Source organism: Lynx canadensis, chromosome F2, assembly GCF_007474595.2.
Source record: "Lynx canadensis isolate LIC74 chromosome F2, mLynCan4.pri.v2, whole genome shotgun sequence".
NCBI lineage: Eukaryota > Metazoa > Chordata > Mammalia > Carnivora > Felidae > Lynx > Lynx canadensis.
The window spans coordinates 57278022-57288099 of NC_044320.2; positions in this window are offsets into that span (position 1 = coordinate 57278022).

The window sequence follows — 10078 nt, forward strand, 5'->3', positions numbered from 1 at the left end:
AGTCACTTGTTTTCTCTTGATATTTTTGAGAAAAAGCTGATGGTTTTAAAATGTCATTTTTCTTGAAAGTAAGCATCATTATCATTTTGTCCAATGGCCTTCATCGAATACTGCCTTGAGTTGTTTTCTGGCAATTAGGACAATTCAAACAAGATTAATACGGGTAACTCCTGAGGCCAGAAAATCCAAAAGCATGGTATTCAATAGGTAGTTCACTTTCCTTCTCATTAGTAATAATTTCTCACTAACAGATTCAACCCATCCATTGCTGATATTCCAGAGCCAATAAAACTGAAATCTGTTCAGTAAAACTGATTTTAAAATCAAATGGGTGTGGACATGTTTATATGCATCCACTTTAGAATTTATCTCAAGGAAATGGTAAGAATTTGGATATAGACTTATTGAAATGAATTTCACCATAGCATGATTCATAATAAACATGGGAAACAGCACAAATGCTTAATAGAAGGGAAATAAATAAAATAGTATAGCCATTTAATTGACTCAATGTCATATATAAGTACCTTGCAAAATTTGTGCAAAATTATATTAAGTGGGAAAAGTGCACACAATGTAATATTGAAGGAAGTTGGATATTAAATATGATCTCTCAACACCCATATCTGTATCTTGAAATGAGACAAACAGACACCATGAGCTAATAAGCAGACACATATGTATATTACAATAAATGTCTTAGGGTAATTCAACTATTCGTTAATCTTTTTTTTTTTTTTTTTTTTTTAATTTTTTTTTTCAACGTTTATTTATTTTTGGGACAGAGAGAGAGACAGAGCATGAACGGGGGAGGGGCAGAGAGAGAGGGAGACACAGAATCGGAAACAGGCTCCAGGCTCGGAGCCATCAGCCCAGAGCCTGACGCGGGGCTCGAACTCCCGGACCGCGAGATCGTGACCTGGCTGAAGTCGGACGCTTAACCGACTGCGCCACCCAGGCGCCCCTCGTTAATCTTCTTTACGTTGCCTTTTATTTCCCAAATTTTCTACATTGAGCATATAATATTTCTTGATTACACCAAAACCAGCTGTTTGTTTGTTTGTTTGTTTGTTTGTTTGTTTGTTTGTTTATTTGGGGGCAGGGGGGGTGGAGAGAAAGAGAATCCCAAGCAGGCTCCTCACTGTCAGCATGGAGCCTGATGAGGGGGTTGAACTCAGGAACTGTGAGATCATGACCTGAGCCGAAATCAAGAGTCAGACGGTTAACCAACTGGGGGAACCAGTTATTTCTTTAAAATCTTGGCCAATTTTGTTTCACTCAATTAAAAGGTAAAACATCTGCACAGCTAGTAAGCAAGTTAATGTGACTTTAGAAGATAGAAGATCCTAAAAACCTGAGAGTATCCATTTTTTTTTTTTGCATGACAATAAAATCCTGCCTTTCTGGCCAACCATAATTTGAAATAGTCTGAATTATTTCATACATTTTGAATTAAATATTAAACTTGATTCCACATAATATATACATTTCTTAACCAGCTAGAAGTAGATAGGCAACAGAAAGGTAAAAAGTGCCCACTCCCTTTTCCAAAAGTATTTGATATTTTTATATAAATGCATGGTATTTTTAAATAAGTGTAGTTTACTTATTTTAAAATAGCTAGAACTCATACACCAGATGAAAACAATTGACATGAATATATTATCAATTCGCCTAAGCCTGTAAGATGCCTATGTTTCCTCAACTAAGAGTCAAGACCCAGGATCTGACCCAAGATTGTATATTCCTCCCAGATATGGATACAAAAATGCTGATATTTCTGAGGTATTTTGGGGGGTTGGTTACTAGTAAGACATTGCAAACTTGAACGTCAGTTGAGACTTTATCTAAATAGACAAAATTCTGAATTAGTGGAAACAGAGAGTTTACTGCCCTGAGAGGTGTCCAGGATGGTTCCCTAATAACCAACCGTATCTCACTAAGCATTCAGGAAATAGTATGCCTGTCCTGACAGCCTCTATCCTTTTAAATCCACACCAAATTCTAAGAGCGCCTTTTTAGTCAACAAAAATTATAAAATACCACAGTATGGTCAGTTGTTTTAAAAATGCTTTGCTCCATGGGGCGCCTGGGTGGCGCAGTCGGTTAAGCGTCCGACTTCAGCCAGGTCACCATCTCGCGGTCCGGGAGTTCGAGCCCCGCGTCAGGCTCTGGGCTGATGGCTCAGAGCCTGGAGCCTGTTTCGGATTCTGTGTCTCCCGCTCTCTCTGCCCCTCCCCAATTCATGCTCTGTCTCTCTCTGTCCCAAAAATAAATAAAAACGTTGAAAAAAAAATTAAAAAAAAAAAAAATGCTTTGCTCCAGACCAAATACAAAGAACAAAAATACATTCTTTGAGAGCAAGCACCCCCTATCCAATATTGCATGTGATATTTCTTACTGCCCTTTCTCAAACCTACTAGAATATTCAGTGTCAACTAGAGAACTCTCTCAAAAGCAAAATTGACTATGAGCTCAGTAAGGACAGACTCTTACCTCTTTCTCTCTCTGTCTCTGTGCCGCCGTGCCCCCGCTCCCACCTCTCCTCTCTTTTCTTCTCTCTCTCTCTCTCTCTCTCTCTCTCTCTCTCTCTCTCTCTCTTTCTCTCTCTTGACACTGCAGCCAAAAACAGTGACTAGCACAATACAGTTGCTTAGTAAGTGTTTAAAGAAGGCCAGAGAGTTTGGGGTTTGATCATGAAGCACCTCACAAACACTGAGCAGAGCAACTAATGGAATTATTGTGGGGAAATTTCTACAGGCACTTCTTTAACAGTGTAGAGAGGACAGCACCCCCAGTTTGTCTTTTGTCGTGTATCTTAGGAGTGCCATTTTTAATTTAAAATGTTCTGTGGCATTCTTGCTTTGAGGGAAAACACAGTTGGAACTCAGGAGCACAATAAGAGAATTAATAACTTTTCATTGAAAATACATGCAATTTTGGAGCTGTCAATTTCAGCTATGTCTCTTTAAATACTTTTTCTTCTAGAATCCAACTGGGTAGATGAGATTTTTTTTTTTAATTCCATTATAGAAGTAATAGCCCTGTTTTGGTGTTTTGTAAGCAGATAATATTCTGCTAGTGACTGTCTTTGCAGTAATGCATTGCTCTGAATTCTGAATTCTATTATTTTACATCTACAGCAGCTTAAAGTGTATTTTTTTATAAACAGCAAACTTCACCTCATAAAAATTCATTACATAAGGGCATAAACAAGTGCTTTTCCTTCTAGTCATTGGCAGTAAGTGATTCATCAGTTTTCCACAGAAAACCAATTTCGTTGCAGATGTTCTGTAATTTCCAATCTCCCTGAATTGTGGAACCATATCACACAATCCCAATGCAAGGGATGTAAAGATTTTTTTTTTTTTTTTAAGGTCTGTGCTTAGCCTCTTTAAATAGGATTGAATATCATTTGCTGTCTCATCAGTTTTATTTTTAAAAATTAAGTAATCAGGCCCCTATTCTTTCCTTTCTTGCCTGTGTTGATTCCACACATGGATGGATAACTGGAAGAAGACTCAAAACCCCAAAATGACTTAATGTCTGAAAACTTATTTTCCCAAAGTCAAACTAGAAATATTAACAGGAACAAAATTTTTCCCAAGTCTAAATTCTTTTTTTTTTCTTTCTAGATATTTACTTTTATTCTTTCAAGCCCACAGTGAATGAGAAACGAAAGTAAGGGCGATGGAAGGCTGAGGTTATGTCCACCTTTCTATTAACAATACAGCCCCTAACAGATATCCTTGGGAAAATCACCTCCAAGACTCGCTTGAGTTTAGTTCGGTCCAGTGTTTCAAAGTTGACATATGGGAAATGGGCATTCAAGTATTAAATAGGGAGTTGAGAGGGAAGAAATGCCTGTAGATTCCATGATAGTCTAAGGCCATATAGTATAAAATAAAAAAATTCTCAGAAATGCTGGGAAAGAAAAGGTTAAATATCTTCTTAAAGTCCAGTCTTTTTAAAAACGCCTCAATCTTTAAATTGAGAGTTTGAATCAAAAGCATGGTAATTAAATTTACTAACAATACAAAGCTATAAGGTATAGCAAGGGTGAAGTGACAGATTTTCAAGACCACCAATTAGATTCTGAAGCTGATCCTTATTCACCTTTCTGCCTTGCATTGCATCTCTGGTTACCCACATACTTCTTTTAATGAGTTACATAAGGAAGGGCTGTGGACTTCTCTCAGCAGGGCCATTTTCCGCAGAGGCCTCTGAGTGTGTTTTGAGAAGCATAAATATCTGCGTGAGTCTGCCATGCTCCCTGGAATCCCATCATCAATGGAGAGTAGTGTGTTATAAGGGAAGAGCATTGTCTCTAATATCTAATACACTAAATTACATGGAATGTGCTGCCACCTCTAGTGTGTTTCCTGCTGGCACCAAGCAGAGACTAGAAGCAGCCAGAGAAAGGGCAAAATTGGCCACTATACATGCAGCCATAAACTTTGGAGACATCAGTTAAAACCTATTCTATCTTGGGACACCTGGGTGGCTCAGTTAGATAAGTGTCTGACTTCAGCTCAGGTCATGATCTCACAGTTCGTGAACTCGAGCCCCGTGTTGGGCTCTGTGCTGACAGCTCAGAGCCCGGAACCTGCTTCGGATTCTGTGTCTCCCTCTGTCTACCCCTTCCCTGCTCAAACTCTGTCTCTCTCTCTCTCTCTTAAAAATAATAAATAAAGCATTAAAAAAAAAAAAAAACCCTATTCTGTTTTCTCATCCCCTGAACTCCTCAATTATTGCACATTTCATCTTTTTACTTACTGTTCAAGTGCATTTTAAACTGGCTTCTCCTTTATACAAACTGAAATTTAAAGCAATGAGAATGATTAACCATAGCCTTCCCCCTCCCTTCAATTCATAAAAATGATTATTGAACACTTTCTTCAGTATGTTGAGCACTAGGAATCCCAAGATAAGTAAGAGATCAGAGTCTACCAAAGGAGAAGAAGATACTGAGAGTGATTAGACAAAATGCCTGGAGAGCCTTGAGATGTGATAGTTTATTCCATGGGGGACCTGTAAAAAGCCTTGGTAGGAACACAAGACATCTTCGGGTGAAACAAAAGGGCATTGGCATGAAAAAGAAAAAAAACAAAACACTCTTGAGAGTTAACACATAAATCCTTAAATCCAAATTCAGATGAATACTCATTCAATAGATAATCTTTAAAGATCTACAGAGTACCAGACACTGCTAGGTAAGCACTGTGGATGGAAAGAGAGAAAACACAGGACATGTTTCTGCCCATAAGGAGCTCACAGTTTTCTTGAAAACCACTGTGGAAAACAAGATCTGGTTAGAGCAAGGGTTTGTACATGAGCAGGGTGAAGGCAGGTTCATGACATAAGGCGTCATTTTGAAAAGAAAGCACACATTGGTCATCTCAAGTGGAGAGCCATGGGGTCCAACAGGAAAGCTAAGGATGCCTGGGAAGACACAAGTGGAAAACAAGAGACAAGATCCATGACAGGAGACAGACCGAGTAGCAAATAAGGTTTGACTGAACCCCAAAATCTTTAGCTCTGCTCAGTGGCTGGTACTCTTCTGGAATTTTTTATTCAGTGAGAGGAGTGTTATATAAATCACACTTCACAAAAGAAACAATGAAGTAATTTGTCCCAGGTTACTGTGCAAGTATGGGAACTAAGATCTTTCTGACTCAAAACCCACCTCTTTCTACAATATCAAACTGCTATTCAATTTTATTTCTCAATTGCTCCCAGAGGCTCATTGTGCAACTGGTTTGTCCATACCTTCTGCATTACTTCAGTCTCAACAAAAATCAGGAAAGTATCAGAAAGAAAAAAAGCTTGAACTACCCTTTAGAGTATTGGCCACAATAGAGCAGACACTGGTTAGAATGTCCTATTTGAGTGACCATACTATAATTGAGAAATAGAGAAGGTACAATGTATTCTTGAGCTACTTGGATACTTGAGAGGAAAAGTCTATGTAAGAATCTCTTTTCATCCAAGAAATGGAGATGATTCAGAAAGGAGGGAGTATTCTGTTTCCTCAGACTCCACACTGTGCCTAGTCTGTGATGGTATTCAATAATTATTTAAATAAATAGAAAAATAAATGTCAAAAGGTAAAGCATCACAGAAGTTTATTTTAACCTACAAACTGTCAAAGTCATTTTCTGGTGGTGCTGTTTTTAATAATCATACCAAGTATTGTTGGCAGTATACAGAAATGAGCATCTTCTTATATTACTGTAGGACTGTAAATTGTTTGGGGGAACAGATTGGTTATATGTATCAAAAGCTTTAAAATATGCCTCCTTTTTCATGATAAATTACAGTGTCTGTGTGTTTGTGTATGCACATGCATGCACGCTTGTGTGTGTGTGGAGAGAGAGAAAACGAGAGAGAGAGGGAAATTTTAATTGGCTTACATGATTATAAAGGCTGGAAAATCCAAAATCCGCAGAGTAGGCCATCGGGCTGGAGACCCAGGAGAGCCATTGCTGCAGTTCCAGTCTGAAGGCCAGCAGACTGGTGAATTCTCTCTTGCTTGGAGGAGGCTGGTCTTTTTGTTCTACTCAGGCCTTCAGCTGATCAGATGAGACCCAACCACAGATTGGAGGACAATCTGCTTTACTCAGTCTGCCAATTTAAATGTCAATCTCATCCAAACACCCTCACAGAAACACCAGGATAATCTTTCACCAAGTATCTGGGCACCCCATGGCACCAGCCAAGTTGACACATATTTTAACAAATACAACCTTGTGATGGAGGGCTGTCAGCAGAAGATCAAGGAAATATTCTTAGGAAGATCCTCATTAAACATAGCCATAAGCAATGTATCTCTGAGGCCAGAGTGGAGTAAGGGGCTTTTTTCTAGTTGTTAAGGAAAATGTAGCAATGATCTGATGCAATGAATGCTTAAAGAGTCGACACAGTTTTGTTACCTCAGGCATTTGCATTTCTGGGAACTGGCCCACAAGGCCCAATCTTCAACTGGTAATTTGTTACGCAGCAATAGATAGCTAATACAATAATACTTTATAATACTGAACCTGATTTTAGACTGTACTCATGCCAAATGGCAATAAACTATGAAAGGTAGCCACATAAGTCAGAGTTAACATTATTTTCATTTTTCTTCTGCATGTTGAAATAAGGTACTTTTAATTAAGTAGTAGTGATAGTATCCTAAATTCAGTAATACCTGGTATACCATAAAGATGCACATTTCTAATCACTTAAAGCTACTTGGATTGAAATATTGTTTTAAGCAGTTAGCTTGTTTCATCAAATTAATGACAATGACCGATTAAAAAAAAAAAAAGGCATTGGGTGGTTTCTCTTGCTGCTATTGCTCTTTTCATCTTAACTGCCTGTCACGTGGTAGGCGTTCTATAACTGAGTATTGGTGAATGGGTTTCCCATAAATTAAATGAGAATTCATTTTTTTTAATGATAAAGTATTTGAGTTTCACCGAGTTCACGGGTTTACTGTACCACTGATCTTTTGAGTATTTATTTTCCTTTATTTCCTATAATTCTGATTACACAACTATCATTAAAAGTACGTATAAGGCATCCCTGGATTTTCTAAAGTTCACATGATGCCTGTTCCAGTCATTTTGGGGAAAGACCTACGTTAGTACCTGTTTTCGCTAAGCTCGATAAATCCCAAAATAATCTTTGCTATTATGAGAAAAAGGTGGAAAGCAAAAATAGCATTCAGCATTTTGTTTGAAGCAAACCCGTATGAAGGCATCATGCACCGCAAACAAGAGTGGCACCACCAAGCTCCTTACCTGGCTGGGAGCTACATGCTGCATCTCAGCATTGAGCCACCATAGCTTTGAAGTGTGTCTGTAAGCATCTGTGCTTTATCTTGATTTATGTTGTGCATTTGTTAGCAAGATCTGTCCTAAAGTCTCAGAAAAGCCTCGGAGAGGTTATTTTGGGGGTCTGGGAAGGCTCAAACTTTTTTTTCCATATAAATGAACAGTAACTACATCTTCATTTTATGCCATTTTGGCTTATGAGGGATTTCATGGGAATGCTCTGCTTCCAGATAGCAGGGCAACCTGTATTGTTTATGTGATTGCTAGAGCCAATATTTTACTTTGCTGAAAACATTAACTCCTAGGCCCTCCCATCTGTTAGAACTTGTTTCTAGTCTCCAATGAGGATTAATTAGTTGGAAGATAGAACATGTTCCGAGATGAGCGGCAACCTCCTGAACTAGGAAACTGGATTTTTATCTCCTTCTATTTATCCTTTGAAAAGGCAGAAGTCACATTAGCTGTGTAACTAACCTGCTGGCTAAGTTCCTCTTGTCTCTCTTAGTGAGCTGTTTTCCTTTGTCTTTTTTTTTTTTTTTCAACTTTCTCCATTGCAAAAGTCTTTGAAAAGAAACTTGACTTTTATCAACTTACAGTCTTTTTCAAACAAAGTTTATTTTCCTTAGATTCGTTGGATTCATTAATTTAAATTAAAACGAGATCTGTGATATTTATCATCGTTACTTTCTTGCTTCAGTTAAATATAGATACTTTATATCCGAATACTTATTTATAGTCAGGCCGAGTAGCTGGGGCAGGGGATCAAGAGCAGCTGGCTCCAGGGGTTCCCAAACAGACCAGGTTGGGTCACCTGCTGCTGACAAAATCCAAAGGCAGTGAAATGAGCAGTGGTGAAACAAGAAAGAAATTTCTTTCAGTGAGGCCAACACCGGGAACACAGTAGACTAGAGTCTCAAAGACTGTCTCCAAAGCGCTGAAAATACTTCCGGATTTACATAAGGAAAATGTGGGGCAAAGGTTAGTGGGTAGGCTCAGGTAGATGGTGAAGGTTAAGTGGATCATTGTCTTGGAGTCAATTACCAGTGGGGTTTTGCTGGCTCAGGGCAGTTCTTCTGACTGAGAGGGTAGTTTTGGTTCCCATCAGGGTATGCTTTGCCCTCAGGGTCTTCCGCCTGAATGGAGAGAGGAGCTGGAAAGAAGAACCCGCCTAGAAAGTTTGAGGTCAAAATAGAGGCAGCCAAACTCCTCTTTCAGCATACTGAACACCTCCATTTTGAGATAAAATTGATGTGGGAGATGTAAAATATATCAAGTCAAAGCAACTGAATTCAGAAACACAGACAACAAACACCAGGCTATGCAATTGTTTACATTAGAAAAATCTGGGGAATCCAGACAAACAATCTAGCCAAAGTTAAATCAGAATTTCGTCCACCACAACTTGTGCTAGAGTAATCAGTCCATTCAGGTAGGACTTTTAGGCCAAGGCAAATCTGGTACCTTTAGCAGAGTCGTAGTGAACTGTAGAGCAAATATTACACAGCTATGCAAATATTAAAAGTTATGTATCCTCTGGGGCTTTTATATTTTTTCCCAAATCTTTTTATTTGAGGAAATATTCCTATTACAAGAACCAAACCAAGTTCTGCCTCCCCCATTCCAGTCATAGGTTTACTGGCCATGACACTCATTTGGCAAGTAATTATCAAATCTCAGGCTTGAGAGATTTTTGCAAGAATTCCTCCATAAAATTTTTGTCAGGTGGCTATCCAGACTCTTATTTTGTTACTTCCAATGATTGGACTCACTGTCTCCCGGGAAAGTACCAGTCATGCTTTTGATCAGTTTTATTTACTTAAGAAGTTTACGTGCTATTTTGAAATAGGTGCCTGTTGGTCAGAATTCTGCCCTGTAAAATCATTAGAAGTAAGTCTAATCTTCCTTCCCCAAGAGAATCATGTATCTCCTTAAAGTGAAAACAAAACATGGCTCTCTTCCTTTTCTCTTATCTAATCAGATGGCTCCAGGCTTATCTACCCTCACTCTGGCACCAACACCCACACACCCACACTGCAAAGGGTAGCTGAGTCAAGGTGTAAATTGGGGGCAAAATTCGGGCCACACTCCCAGTGCTAAGTGTTGAACCCCCAACATGGGGCTGTAGCCTCCCATAGAAGGGGTGCCTTTTATAATACTTACAAAGGCACCCCCTGTCAGGTTCACCTGCCAGGCCACTTGCAGAACTTGGTTTATCTGCAGAAATTAACTTCTTATACAGACACAGATGTTGTGTAGTT